Raw genomic sequence first — 16,258 nt, 5'->3', positions numbered from 1 at the left:
GGAAGGTCCTGTCCACCTCTAGGGCGCTCCCGGATGTAGTCTAGAACAGCTCCCATGACAGGTCTTCTGCTTTTCAGTCAAATATTTTATATCAAACCAAAATTTGCCAAGCGCAAGAAAAATTGCCCTCACCCACTAAGTGATGAAAACAACTGGATAATATTCAGGCTGCAGAGACATTTCATTGATTCCGTGACATCACAAAGGCAATTGTGACATCATCATATTCTAATGATCACATGACATGACAGAGGGGCCAAAGCCAAAGGTCAAGTGACATCACAACGGAACCAAAGCTAAAGGTCAAGTGACATCACAAAGGGACCAAAGCCAAAGTTGAAATGACAGCAACGATGGGCCAGTGACATCATGAGCCTGGCTTATAGGCCTGAGTTTATTAACAGTTGTAAAGTTTCTGTATAATTTCTAAAAAGCTAATGTCACACCAAAACAAAACCTTTTCAATACAAAACCCTTAATTAATATTAATTTATATTTTGACAGCTTTTCTTTTTGCGTTTACACAATTTATCACTTATTTTAAATAACGTAAAATATTGCTAAGAATAGATATGTTAAAAATGTATATTTATTTAAAAAGTTATTTATTTTGGGTCAGTTTTGATAAATGATGTCCATTTTTACAGGTATTTGCCATAGAGACTTTATATTTCAGAACATTCGTATTCAGATTAGATATTCTTCAGTGAGCAAAATAGCCTGGACTCTACACTGATATAAAAAGTCTACACACCCCCATTAAATGCCAGGTTTTTATCAAGTAAAACAATCATACCAAGAGGACTCATTTAAGAACAGTTTTCCCATTTTAATGTCATCAAGAATCTGAACAAATGAATCGAGTAACAAAGGAGTGAAATAAAAACAAAAAACTAAATGAATGTGATGACACACAGTTAGGTCCATAAATATATTTGGATACTGACACAAATGTTGGTTTTTTTACCTGGTTACTGAAACATATTCAAGTTATAGGTATATAATGGACATGGACATAAAGTTCTGACTTTTAGCTTTCATTTGAGGGTATCCACATTAAAATTAAATGAAGGGTTTAGGAGTTTCCGCTCCTTTACATGTGCCCCCCTGGTTTTAATGGGCCCAAAAGTAATTGGACATTTGACTCTCAGGCTGGTTCATGGGCCGGTGTGGGCAATGCCTTTGATGTTTTATTCTCAATTAAGCACATAAAAGGCCTGGAGTTGATTTGAGGTATGGCACTTGCAATGGCACCCAAGTGCAAAATTTTGACCTGGCCTCCTCCTTGTCCCCACCCCCCTCGTGCTACAGGATAATTATGCTAACACTTGGCTCCTAACCTCAGCTCCCAGCTTTCCCATACTCCTTTATCCTGATATAATATCTAGTATTATAATGCACCCCCCTAGGCCTTCATATATAATAATGCAGCCCCCATAGTATTCCATATATTATAATGCATCCCCCATAGTCCTTCATATCATATAATGCATCTCATAGTTCTCCATATATTATAATACACTCCCCATAGTCCTCCATATAGTATAATACATTTCCCATAGTCCTCCATATAGTATAAAGCACCCCTATGGCCCTCCATATATTATAATGCAACCCCCATATACCTCCATGTAGTATAATGCACCCCCCAAACGCCTGCATATAGTTCAATGCACCCCCATAGTCCTCGATATAGTATTATTTAACCCCCATATAGTATCATGTAGCCCCCTCAAAATAATCATGCAGCCCCCATAAAGTTTCATGCAGCCCCCATAAAGCATTATGCAGCTCCCATATTCTTCCATATTGTAGCATAGAACTCCCATATCATTTAATGCTCCCCTTAGTCATCGGTCTGCCATGAATAAATACATACTCACTTCTCCTTGTGCCCCCGCTGCTCCGGTCCCCTCAGTATGTCCACTGTTCTGCTGCTCGGCACATCTCAGCACAGTTTGCAGTAGTGATGTCATCATCGCAGTCCGCTGTGCTGACACGTCAGAGCGCAGACACAGCGGGAGAATGATGAGAGAGGAAGCATGATGCTCACTCGTCCTTTTTTTCAATTGTATTGGCATCTGTGATGCCAATACAATTGAATGTGTAATCCCCAGGGTCGGTCGGAAGGCGACCCCTGCAACCGCGATCGTTCTGCCCCTGGGTGCGTGCATTTTGAAGTTGTTGCTGAGCAGTAAACATGCAGTCAAAGAGCTTTCCATGTAAGTAAAACAAGCCATCCATCATCAGCAAAACAGAAAAAAAAATCTGAGAAATTGCTACAATATTAGAAGTGTCTAAATCTACAGTTTGGTACATTCTGAGAAAGAAATAGAGAAAACAATAGTGATCTCAACAATGCAAAAAAACCTGGATATCCACAGAAGACAATACTGCTGGATGATCGCAGAATAATTATGATAGTGAAGAAAAACCCCTTCACAACATCCAACCAAGTGAACAACACTCTCCAGATTGTAGGCATATAAAAATCTGAATCTACCATAAAGAAAAGACTGCATGAAAGAAAATACAGAGGGTTCACTGCACGGTGCAGCCACTCATAAGCTTCTAGAATAAGAAGGTTAGATTGGTCCTTGTTAAAAAAAAAAACCTTAAAAAAACAGTACAGTCCTGGAAGAACATTCTTTGGACAGATGTAACCAAGATCAACCTCTACCAGCATGATGGAAAGAAAAAAGTATGGTGAAGGCATGGTACGGGTCATGATCCAAAGCATACCTCATTATCTGTAACACTCGGCGGAGGCAGTGTGATGGCCAGGCATGCATGGCTGCCAGTAGCACTGGATCCTTAGTGTTTATTGATGATGTGACACAGGACAGAAGCAGCCGGAAGAATTCTGGGGTTTTCAGAGACGTATTGTGCGCTCAAATCCAGCCAAATGCAGCCAAACTGATTGGTCGCCATTTCATAATACAGATGGACAATAACCCAAAACATAAAGCCAAATTAACGCAGGAGTCATCACCTGATCTCAACCCCATAGAGCCGCATTTCACTTGTTAAAGACTAAACTTTACATAGGCCTGCAACACACATCCGTGTTTCCAGTACGTGTTTGGTACATTTTTGCACGTACCGGAGACACGGAGACATGGACACAAATGGTACTCTATGGTAGATGGTACACACACGTATAATCACACGGAACGTGTGTCCGTGTGGTAAGTACGTGTGTACGTTTTTCTACACGGACGACATGTCCGTTTTTGGCTGGCAGCACGCAGGCACGGATCCGCTATAGTCTATGGGTCCGTGCCTGCACGGACCGCACACAGAGTATGTCCGTGTTCAGCACGTTTCGTCCGTGTGCGTTTTTAAACGAGCGATCTATTTTTTTTTAATTTTTATTATTAAAGTCAGTCTACTTAGATTTTTTTCTGCTGTTCTTAGTCATACTTACATTGGTGCTTGGTCTTTTTCTTCCCCCGGCTCATACTTAACAATCCACTATCACCAGCGTGGCGAGGAACAGCTGTGCAGAGAATACGCGGCAACAATTACTTTGAAAATGCCGGCCGCTCATTAACCAATCTCGTATTCCCTGCTTTCCATGCACACAGGTGCCTGTGATTGGTTGCAGTCAGACACGCCCCCCACGCTGAGTGACAGCTGTTTCACTGCACCCAATCACAGCAGCCGGTGGGCGTGTCTATACTGTGCAGTAAAATAAATAAATAAATAATTAAAAAAATGGCTTGCAGTTCCCCCCCATTTTAATACCAGCCAGATAAAGCCATACGGCTGAAGGCTGGTATTTTCAGGATGGGGAGCCCCACGTTATGGGGAGCCCCCCAGCCTAACAATATCAGTCAGCAGCCGCCCAGAATTGCTGCATACATTATATGCGACAGTTCTGGGACTGTACCCGGCTCTTCCCGATTTGCCCTGGTGCGTTGTCAATTGGGGTAATAAGGAGTTAATGGCAGCCCATAGCTGCCACTAAATCCTAGATTAATCATGTCAGGCGTCTCCCCGAGATACTTTCCATGATTAATTTGTAAGTTACAGTAAATAAACACACACACACCTGAAAAATCCTTTATTTGCAATAAAAAACACTAACAAATACCCTCGTTCACCACTTTATTAAACCCGAAAAACCCCTCCATGTCCGGCGTAATCCACGGAGGTCCAGCATCTCATCCAGCTCTGCTACATGAAGGTGGCAGGAGCTGCAGCAGACACCGCCGCTCCTTTCAGCTCCACAAAGCTACTGAAGAGAGACGCGCGATCTGCTCAGCTGTCACTAAGGTAACTCGTGGCCACCGCTGTATCCTCCAACTGTGACAGCAAGACGCCCGAATGACAGCGATGTAGTCACAGGCGACTTGCTGTCACAGTTGGAGGATCCAACGGTGGCCACGAGTTACCTCAGTGACAGCTGAGCAGATCGCGCAGCTCTCTTCAGCAGCTTCGTGGAGCTGACAGGAGCGGCGGTGTCTGCTGCAGCTTCTGTCACCTTCATGTAGCAGAGCTGGATACGATGCTGGACCTCCGTGGATTACGCCGGACATGGAGGGGTTTTTCGGGCTTAATAAAGTGGTGAACGAGGGTATTTGTTAGTGTTTTTTATTGCAAATAAAGGATTTTTTCAGGTGTGTGTGTTTATTTACTGTAACTTACAGATTAATCATGGAAGGTATCTCGGGGAGACGCCTGACATGATTAATCTAGGATTTAGTGGCAGCTATGGGCTGCCATTAACTCCTTATTACCCCAATTGTCAACGCACCAGGGCAAATCGGGAAGAGCCGGGTACAGTCCCAGAACTGTCGCATTTAATGTATGCAGCAATTCTGGGCGGCTGCTGACTGATATTTTTAGGCTGGGGGATCCCCATAACGTGGGGCTCCCGATTCTGAGAATACCAGCCTTCAGCCGTATGGCTTTATCTGGCTGGTATTAAAATGGGGGGGAACCGCACTCCAATTTTTAAAATTATTTATTTATTTTACTGCACAGTATAGACATGCCCACCGGCTGCTGTGATTGGGTGCAGTGAGACAACTGTCACTCAGCGTGGGGGGCGTGTCTGACTGCAACCAATCACAGGTGCCTGTGGGCGTGGAAAGCAGGGAATACGAGATTGATTAATGAGCGGCCGGCATTTTCAAAATAGTAAAAGCCGCCGGAGTTTTTATAACAGCCGTGCAGCGCCGTGCCGGAGATCGGGGAACGGTAAGTATAAGAGAGAGGGCTGCTCACTTCAGTCACTCAGGGGATTAGCGGTCACCGGTGAGTCCTTCACGGGTGACCGCTAATCAGTACGCGGCACACAGACAGAGCCGCGGCATGACAATGAAGTCGGGTGAAGTTCACCCGAGTTCATTCTCATTGGGCAACTCTGTCTGCTGTCAGCCAACATGTATAAACGACATTGTGCATCACACACACGGACATTCCACACGGACATTCCACGTACACATACACGGGCATTTTACATGCACACATGGACATTTTACACACACACGAATATAGCATACGCCATCACACGAATGCCATACGTACCGGAGAAACGCCCAAAAAGAACGGAACATGGACACGAAAAACGGACCGTGTCACACGTACGTTTTTTATGCGGAAGAGTGTTTTCGGTCATAGAAAGGCCCATAAACAGACAGCAACTGAAAACCGCTGCAGAGCATTAAAAAGTAGGAAAGACAGCATCTGGTGATGTCCATAAGTTCAAGATCTCAGGCAATCATTGCCAGCAAAGGGTTTTCAATCAAATATTAGAAATGAAAATTTTATTTCCATATATTTAATTTGTCCAATTACTTTTGAGCCCCTGAAATGAAGGGATTGAATATAAAAAATGCTTTAGTTCCTTACATTTTTATGAAATCATTTTGTTCAACCCACTGAATTACTGTAAAGCTGAAAGGTACACTAGTGGGACTATAGCAAAGTCCAATAGCCACGTTTAGGATGCCACTAGGTACACTCAGTGTCTGCTAGTATAATGGCTTAGTTATAATGAGTTGGAGTGTGCAATGCAGGCAGACGTGCTGCAAATATCTTTGCACTAGTGGGACTAGACAAAAGTCCAATAGCCACGTTTAGAATGCCACTAGGTACACTGAGTGTTTGCTAGTATAATGGCTTAGTAACCATGAGTTTGAGTGTGCAATGCAGGCAGACGTGCTGCAAATATCTTTGCACTAGTGGGACTATAGCAAAGTCCAATAGCCACGTTTAGGATGCCACTAGGTACACTGAGTGTTTGCTAGTATAATGACTTAGTTATAATGAGTTGGAGTGTGCAATGCAGGCAGAGGTGCTGCAAATATCTTTGCACTAGTGGGACTATAGCAAAGTCCAATAGCCACGTTTAGGATGCCACTAGGTACACTGAGTACGGCACGGTGGTACTCACTCAGCCAATGATGAGGACACAGTTCTCGGTAAAACACACGGCTGGATGGACGGGTCCCACAGACGGCTGCGGTGTTGTTTTGTCCCAGCAGGTTGGTGGTGGCTGCCTTTCCCTGCACCTAAGTAGTTTGTATGGTTCCAATGGGTTCCCACCGGTAACCCGCTCCCCGGCTTGGATATGGGCCGGAGGAGCCCCTTTTGCCCGCAGGCGCCGGCCCTGAGAAATGGTTGCCTTGGCGGTGGCGGTGTCTCTCTCACTTGGTTGGACTGTTGCCTTCTGTCGGGACTTGGTCGTTGGGAAACCCAGGAGGTTCCCTTCACTAACGAATTCGGCAAATTCACGGCGACTCCTAGCCTTGCCGGGGTCCGTAAGCCCCTGCCAGATGGTGCTGGCTTCTCTTCGCGTACCGGTCCGGTACCGCCGGGCCACCGCCCGTCCACGGTCCTTACGGTAGACTCCAATTGGCCACTCCTGCAGATGGTCACCACCGTCTGCCAACCTTGCTGATCTGTCCGGGCCACACACCCGGACCAACTTCAGGCTGCTTAGCTGTCACTTTTCTCCTCTCTCACTACTCTTCCTCCTTCCACTTTCACTCTCCAAACTAATCTGCCTGGTTTTCCCGCCTCCAGGACTGTGAACTCCTCGGTGGGCGGGGCCAACCGCCTGGCCCACCCCCTGGTGTGAACATCAACCCCTGGAGGAAGGCAACAAGGGTTTTGTGTTCTGACTTTGATGTACCTGCTGGGAGTGTGGAGTGTGTGGGTGTTGTTCTCTGTGGCCCCTGGCTTGTCCAGGGCGCCACACAAGCATAATGGAAATCAATGGGAAACTTGAGCACTCTTCCAGCAGATCCTCTCGGGAGGTCGGCAGAGTCCTGAAATTACTGAAATAGATGAAAACACCGCTGAAATGGAATGGGAACAGCATGGGGAACACGCCTGGACACATCGCTGACTCGCAGGTCGCTGCCGGGAACAATGTTGTTAGAGTATTACTCCACTTTTATGGACTGACAATACAAAACCGAAGATAAAATAGATTTGAAGGACAAAATGTTAGGAAACATTCATTACTGTATGATGACATGTATAGAAGGAAAATTAATAAAGAGAATAAACCCTCCGCTTTATTCACACTTAGCATTCTTTCAAAAAAGCAGCAGCTTTACATTTCAGTCAGGAAAATGAAACAATCACGTGCATTTACTTTATAAAACCTCATCGCTGCTGTTAGGACTGTAAAATCGACTTTTAATTTGGATCTAACTCATTAAAACCACTGCGAAAAAAATGCATGAAAATGTGTGAACATTGCCTTAATAGCCGGGCCACCGCTCACCATATTTCCGGGTCACCTTTGACTGCAGTAAATGACATGAGTACAAGGTAAACAAAAACTATACTCACAGATAGTCACCGGTAAAAGTAATTGTAACATTTTACTTCCTTACCTGGGCATGTGGCGTGTATGACATGGTCAGATACATCCGGTTTACTTTATGATAGAGGGACTCTGACACTCACAAAGCCTATGCGGACTATGCAAGAACTTCCAAAAAGAGAAGAAAGAGGGCCTCTGATACACCCTGAATTACACATAAAGGAAGGTAGTGGGACTGCTACACTCACAAAGACTATGCACTAAGTGCAAGGGCTGCCAAAAATTAGAAGGCCTAGCTAGAATTCACATGACTGCCCTACTGCAGAGGCTTTCTTCATATTGTCAGCAGAATCCCCCACCCCAAACCCCCCTTTTTCCCAACCGCTAATAAAAACACAACACCCTTCTTTGGATAAATTGGCCAAATCGGCCCGGTTTATTAACAAACATTATAACAGATAATAAATAACCATTTTGCCAATGCAAGGGCGGTTCTTGGAGCCCCAAAACCTGGCGGACACCAAATATTGTTACCAGACCATCCGGCATATTTTGCCCCCAGCCGCGCCTACAAGCTCGGGGGCACCACCTTTGCCGGAAAACAGTGTCCCTAACCGACTCTCAGGGGACCCCACCCCTGGAGAGCCCCCCCAAGTCCGCCAGGCAATTACCATACCAGAATAAACAAAGGGGGGTGGTCCCCCATCTATCCGATGTACCACCCCCCACCCCGAATTTCCACCGACTCCAAGAACCCCCCTCGCCACCGCTCGCCGAAATGACTCGAACCCCAATATAAAATTAAATGAACCTCGACTCCACCGTCTTCTCCGACAAAGATTAAACATATATGTATAGGGCGGGAGGGCGGGACCTTCTCTAATGGTACCTCGCGCCGAAGTGGTGCCCCCCCCTTTCTCCCTGGACATATATACAGCCCCCACCCTGTCCCCTCCCCTGGCCCTATAGATCCACCCCCCCTAAACTCTTGACCCCGCAAAAGCCCGCTCTTTCTACAGAAAAACATTAACCCCTTGCTGCCCTGCAAAGGTGAGTCATGGGTCACTACGCCCATGGCTCTGCCCTGGCTCCGTTCAGCCTTGACTGCCCTACTGCAGAGGCTTTCTTCATATTGTCAGCAGAATCCCCCACCCCAAACCCCCCTTTTTCCCAACCGCTAATAAAAACACAACACCCTTCTTTGGATAAATTGGCCAAATCGGCCCGGTTTATTAACAAACATTATAACAGATAATAAATAACCATTTTGCCAATGCAAGGGCGGTTCTTGGAGCCCCAAAACCTGGCGGACACCAAATATTGTTACCAGACCATCCGGCATATTTTGCCCCCAGCCGCGCCTACAAGCTCGGGGGCACCACCTTTGCCGGAAAACAGTGTCCCTAACCGACTCTCAGGGGACCCCACCCCTGGAGAGCCCCCCCAAGTCCGCCAGGCAATTACCATACCAGAATAAACAAAGGGGGGTGGTCCCCCATCTATCCGATGTACCACCCCCCACCCCGAATTTCCACCGACTCCAAGAACCCCCCTCGCCACCGCCACCACGAGCATTACCTGACACCTCATAATGCGAGTCACCCCACCAAAATGAGTGCCCGCTCCACACCTTCCTGAATGCCCAAGGCCCACAAATCAATACCCACGGCAGTCAGGTGCACACCATCTGATCGCCAAAAATTCCCCTCCCCCGACTCCAAGTCCCTGTGCCGAACCACAACTCCTCCATTCCTGGCCACAAAATTCCCAACCACCCTGTTGACCTTTATTCTGGTCTTGTCGATCCCCTCCAGGGACCGAGCCCCCCGCCAAACCTTTCTGGGAACAATGTCCGACCAAACCACCCTCAGCTTAGGACAAACTGACCAAAGGCGGAGCAGGTCATACCGTATATCCCGAATCAACTCCCGACAGGGGCGGGCCCCTAAATCGTTTCCCCCAATGTGCAACACCAGCACATCCGGGGTGCGATCCAATCGAGCGAACCGGTGAAAATCAACCAACACCTGCCGCCAGCGCATGCCCCTCACCCCGATCCAACGTACGATTACCTCGTCTCTGGACCAACCCAACTGCCGACCATTGCGCCGCACATCAGCTCTCAGTGCCCCCCAATAAACAAATGAATGGCCGAAAATCCAGACCAGGGGCGCACCACCTATAAAAGGAAACAAAACCAGAAAAGAGGGGGGGGGGGAGGATACAACAACCCCAAGTCAGACACACTCCAGGAACTGCCATTAACTTGAGAACAACATTACAAATTTTTTTTTTTTTTTTTTTTTTTTTTTTTTATAAATACACCACTACACCAGACTAGCCACGACTTTTACAACAAATGGGGGCGGACGTACAGCCTGAACCTCCTCGACTCCCACCTGCCTATCCTCTTCACTGTCTCCGCTGGAAGCCCCCACCTATCTGCCTCCGTCGCCGCCCCAATGCGAAAAGAGTGGGCTGAAAACTTGTCCGCCTCCAACCCCAACCTCTCCAGGCATTTCCGAAAGACTGCCACAAACTGGTACCTGGACAAAAACGATCCGTCCTGATGCTTCAACAACGGGCCCGTACGGCCAGGCCCCAATTCTAAGTACTGTTTAAAACAAGAGACAGGGCACATCAAGGCCCCCGCCAATGCCCATAAAGTGACCCTTCTTCCCCGACCAAGTTGATCCGTCTTAGACCGCCGGATCCAAAATTCCACAGAGTCTCCCAAATCAACTGTGTCTTCTCCCAAAACACCCCCCCCACGGGATGACGCTGGGGACACCAATTCGCCTATCCTCGTAGCTCCGAAGAAAGCCCAGGAAAACGCCAACCGAAACAAAACCAATTCAAAATAGGAAACACACACTCGCTCCAGCTGCGCACCCAGCTCTTCCAGCAGCTGGAATGACACCGGCCTCCGACTGTCCAGTCTATGAAGCCCCTTCCTCAAGCCCCTCACAGCTTGTCGAACCAAAAAATTCTTTGTTATGTCAACCATCCCCCGCAATTTACAACCAAACGCAACCCCTGCCATAAACCAATTAACCCTGGAAAAAGACCACTTACCGGAAGCCATCCGGCACATCCAACAAAGCAAAGCGCCTACAGAATCCTCGGCAGACTCCCCCGCCCCAAATTCCTGCCTCCAATTTGTCCATTCCATCCAAGCTGCTTCATACGCAGCCCACGTGCCAGGGGCCAATGATGCTCTGATCAACGAACTCGCCTCTCGAACACCAATTCCAAGAGCTCCGCCGGCCAGATGCTGCCAGCGGACTCCGCTTCCGGTGCCAGGCTCCAAAAACGATCCCACTGCAAGCGAGAAAGGGAATCAGCAATGGCGTTCTCAACCCCCGGTACATGCACTGCCACAACCCACGCATTAAGACAAAGGCACCGCAACACAAAGTACCGCAACAAGCGGACCACCGGAGGAGACGCGCCCGACAGGTTATTAATTGCCATGACTACTGACATATTGTCACAGTGAAAACGAATTTTTCTGTTGCTGAAATGCTCTCCCCAAACGGACACCGCCACCACAATTGGAAAAAATTCCAACAAAGTCAAATTCCGTGTAAACCCTGCTTCATGCCAAGCCGCGGGCCACTCTCCCACGCACCATCTGCCGCCGAAGTAAGCTCCAAAGCCCTTACCCCCCGCGGCATCGGTGAAGAGCTCACAATCAAAATCATCTAAGACTTCCGCAATCATTAGCGACCGGCCATTGTACTTCTCTAAAAAACTGCCCCATACCGCCAAATCCTCCCTAAGGTCCCGAGTCAACCTTATGTAATGCCTTGGGGAGCGCACTCCCGCGGTCGCCGACGCCAACCTTCTTGAGAAAACGCGGCCCATGGGCATGATGCGGCAAGCAAAATTAAGCTTACCCAACAAAGACTGGAGGTCCCTCAACTGGATTTTTCTAAGACGCGCAGCCGATCCCACCTCTGCCCGCAAAGCTGAGATCTTTTCTTCAGGCAGCCTGCACTCCATCAACACAGTATCAATAGTGATACCCAAAAAATTCAGACAAGTACACGGGCCTTCCGTCTTATCCTGAGCCAAGGGGACCCCGAACCGGCCAGACAACCACTCCATAGTCCCCAACAACGTCTGACACACTGCCGACCCAGCGGGGCCGATAAACAAAAAATCGTCAAGATAATGGATCGCCGACGAGAGCTGCGCCACATCACACACTGCCCATTCTAAAAAGGAACTAAACGCTTCAAAATAAGCGCAAGAAATGGAACACCCCATTGGTAAGCAACGATCAACAAAATAGGAACCGTCCCAAAAACAACCCAACAGTCGCATACTCTCAGGATGCACCGGCAGCAAGCGGAATGCCGACTCGATGTCCGTCTTCGCTAACAATGCTCCCCGACCACATTTCCGAACCCAGCTGACGGCTGCGTCAAACGAGGTATAAACCACCGCACAGAGGTCTGGGTCAATACCATCATTCACCGACAAACCCTTGGGGAACGACAAATGCTGAATGAGCCGAAATTTGTTCGGCTCCTTCTTTGGGACGACCCCTAACGGAGATACTACCAAATTGGGGATGGGGGGGGATGCAAACGGACCCGCCATCCGCCCACAAGCAACCTCCCCAAAAAGCTTTTTAGCCACAACCTCTGGGTGTCGCCGCGCCGACAACAAATTCTTTAACTGAAACGGAACAACATGAGGAGGGGGGGGATCCTGAAACCAACACGAAAACCATCCTCCAACAATACCGCCTTATCCCGCTTGGGGTATCTATCTAGATAAGGGGCCATCTCGTGAAGCCTCACCGGGCTCACCCCCTTTTCCCAAATCTCCCCCTGCCTTGGGCCTACCCTTCTTAAAGCAACGAGCTGCTCCATGGGAGGACCCTCCACAACCTGAGCACTGATGCTTAAACTTGCAGGAGGTTCCAAACTTGCACTGGCTGTCGTTAAACTGCCAGCACACACCTGCCTTTGCTCCAACACCCCCTGCCTGGGTCCCCGCACCCCCAGCAGTAGTGTGGCCGGCCGACCCGGCCCCCCCGTGAAAGGGCTGACCATAACGAGCCGGAGCCATGACTTTTAACCATAAACCAATATCCTTCTGATCCCAACGGATACTGGGTCGCACGGCTTTCCGCTGCCTAAATTGTTCATCGTACCGCAACCATGTCTGCCCACCATAAATCCTATGAGCTTCCGCTATAGCATCCATGTAGCAGAATAGCCCAGAACAATTATCCGGCGCCTTTTCGCCAATGACGCTAGCTAGGATCGCAAAAGCCTGCAACCAGTTAACAAACGTTTGAGGGATCAGCCGCCACCTCCGCTTTTCTTCCTCCTCCTTCTTGCTATCATCCTTCTTTTTCTTATCCAAATTAAACTTCTCCAAAGGAAGGAGGGAAAAAATTTCCACGTATTCATCCTTCCAAATCTTTTCCTTCACTTCCTTCTTTAAATGCGCCCCCAGGGGGCCCTCAAAACAAACGTACACCTCCCCTCTGGCCCTATCATCCAAAATAATCCTATCTCCCTCCTTATCCTTCTCCTTTTGCCCGGGATCCGCCACACTATCCCCAGCAACCACCTCGCTTCCCGTCGGTACCACAACCACGGCCGATGCTGCCGCCCCAGAATCCGGCACCCACGCTGGGACAGGAGACCCGGACGCCCCCTGACTCGTCCTATCCAACTGCGCCAACAAATCACGCACACCCTTCAAAACATTGGTCAGACTACCGACATCAAACCCCGCCGCGCTCGGCCCCGCGACCCCCAGACCCCCTATGACGCCCTGCGCCTGGCCCCTGCTCACTCCCGGGGAAACTAAACTAGGTGAGGACGCACACAACATAGAGGAGTACTCACCAAGCTGCGTCGGTACATGAGACCCACCAGCCGAAAATCCTGACTCCAGACGACGCTCTCCTCCAGAATGGACCAGCACGGAAACGTCTTCGGCAGCTCGACCATGGGGGACCTGGGAACCCGCCGCGCTCGACCTTGGTCGGATGACCCGGGAGCGAACCGGATAATGAGATGCAGGATGACTCCCCTCAGATGCCGACCGTGAAGGCGACCTCCTCCTGGATCGCGACCTCGACCGGGATGGCGCAGGCCCCTGCCGTGCGGGCGAATTTCTCCCCGTCGCTGACCTCCCTGATGGCGATCCGCTCCTCCGCGTCGAAGGGGAGCGGAACCTGGACCGCGACCTCCTCTCTGGCGATGATCTCCGCAGCTGCGATGCCCCACTCCTGGCAGGATCCTCGAACCCAGCGCGCGCTGTCATCCTGGAAGCTGCATCCATCCTGGGTTCGGCCGGTGATGTTCCTTGCAGAGTCGTATTCCACACTCCCGGCCCCGGAGGCCCCGCAGAAACTCCATCTCCATGCTGTCTAGCAGTCCCCCCGACAGGAGCATCGCCAGGGAGGACCGCCGCCATTTTGGTGTAGCTCAAAGCAGTAGAGGCAGCTGAGCCGGTCACATGACCCCTGGAGGGACCGCCCACCGCCGCAGGTCCTGAACGCCGAGCAGGATTCCTCCCTCGCCTGCTCCTGCCAGCTGCTGCAGGTGGATTCTTGTGGTGAGGAGGGTCCCCGGAGGGGCTCCTACGGCGCCGCTGAGGACCAGGAGCAGCATCAGGCGAGAACCTCTCCGGTGCCCTCGTCCTGCGCCCACTCCGGAGCGGTGGGGGGTCAGCTTCAGACACCGCATCCGGACCTCCCAGGATCTCCCTCAACGCTGTCCTGATCGCTGCTCCATCTGCGCCGCCGGCAGCAGCCCGAAGCTGCTCCAGGAGTCCTGCAGCCGATGCCATCAGATCAGGGGGAGACAAGGTGAGGTGACACGGGGACCTTCTCTAATGGTACCTCGCGCCGAAGTGGTGCCCCCCCCCTTTCTCCCTGGACATATATACAGCCCCCACCCTGTCCCCTCCCCTGGCCCTATAGATCCACCCCCCCTAAACTCTTGACCCCGCAAAAGCCCGCTCTTTCTACAGAAAAACATTAACCCCTTGCTGCCCTGCAAAGGTGAGTCATGGGTCACTACGCCCATGGCTCTGCCCTGGCTCCGTTCAGCCTGGACGGATTGTAATACACACAGCAAGAGACAGAGAGGAGGCCTCTGACTACATTTTGTGTCAATTGTAAAAAGATTCAGACTCCTACCTTTGTACAGCCTATGCACTCAGTAGAAGAACTATCTAGAATCCCAAGGACGGATTATACATGCAGCAAGAGATCAAGAGACGGAGAGGAGAGACTCTGATTAAATTCTAGGACAATTTAAAAAAATATCATCTGCCAACCAACCGACAACCTGTTAGCACTGTTTGTAGCACGTCCACTTCCCTATTCGTTACCGCATGGATGCGGCTAACAACTGTATTAATCAGTAATAGTTATTTGGAATAGATGGCCATATTTGCAGAGTCTGTGTGGTTCAAAAACAACAGAAAACTGCCACAAATGTCTATGTTTGTAATTTATACCCTGTATTTATCTAGGGAGGCAGTGAGCAGTTTGATAGCCCCATTGTTTATGTAGTTGTTGGAACACAAATTTGAAAAATTACTATTTGCATTTTTTTCACTCATTTTTATTATTTTTTTGTACATTCTAAGAAACACACTTACAATTTTTTTACACTAGTTTTTCAATGTAATTACCAGTCCAGCGAGTCACACGTAAGGGCCAGGTCCCAACCGACTCGATGTGCGTTTCGCAAGAAAAGCTTTGTCCAGGAGCATATTTTACCTTATTTACCACATGCGCACTTTTGCGAGCCTAACATCTTCCTGGGGTTATCTACAACCAGAGATAAGATGAGGCTCACAGAGTCTCTTCCTCTATTTTCTGTACTTTCCTGTTGGCCCTTCTGCTTTAAAATGAGAGTTGTAAATATTTGCAGTTCTGATGTCATCCAGTTATAGCTCAGGCAAGATCACGGCTTCATCTACGATCCATCATGTCACTCCCTTGTAACCCTTATTTCAGTGTCCACATTAAATGTGTGCCGCACCTGCAGCTATCGAACCACTCTGATCCAGGGTTGCTGTGGCTCGACATTCTCCGGACCCAGGGGCTTGCGGCCACTGAAATGTAAAGGGGGGGTATTTACAGGGGGTAGGAGTTCGTGACGCCACCCGTGGTTCCCAGTAAGAGGAGTACAGCAGCTGCCGATGGGAGTACCCGGGTGAGATGGAGTGTGCCAGCCAGATGACGTTCCCTCTACGGGTAGGGAAGGTCCCTGGATTCGGGATGATAAGGTGTAGGGGAGCGTGATGCAGGTTGGACGCAGGGAAGGGCAGCATACTCCCTCAGGCCGTGTTGGTGTTGATGCGACTCTAAAGCAGACTCTGACACAGGAGTAAACCAAGTCTCTGGGTACCACTGACGCTTGAGGGAGCACGTCCGGGACTCCGTTCCCGTTGGTATTGCTAATGGTCTGGAGCCTGCCTCAATGC

Source organism: Anomaloglossus baeobatrachus, chromosome 2, assembly GCF_048569485.1.
Source record: "Anomaloglossus baeobatrachus isolate aAnoBae1 chromosome 2, aAnoBae1.hap1, whole genome shotgun sequence".
Taxonomy (NCBI): domain Eukaryota; kingdom Metazoa; phylum Chordata; class Amphibia; order Anura; family Aromobatidae; genus Anomaloglossus; species Anomaloglossus baeobatrachus.
Note: the sequence above shows the minus strand (reverse complement) of the source record.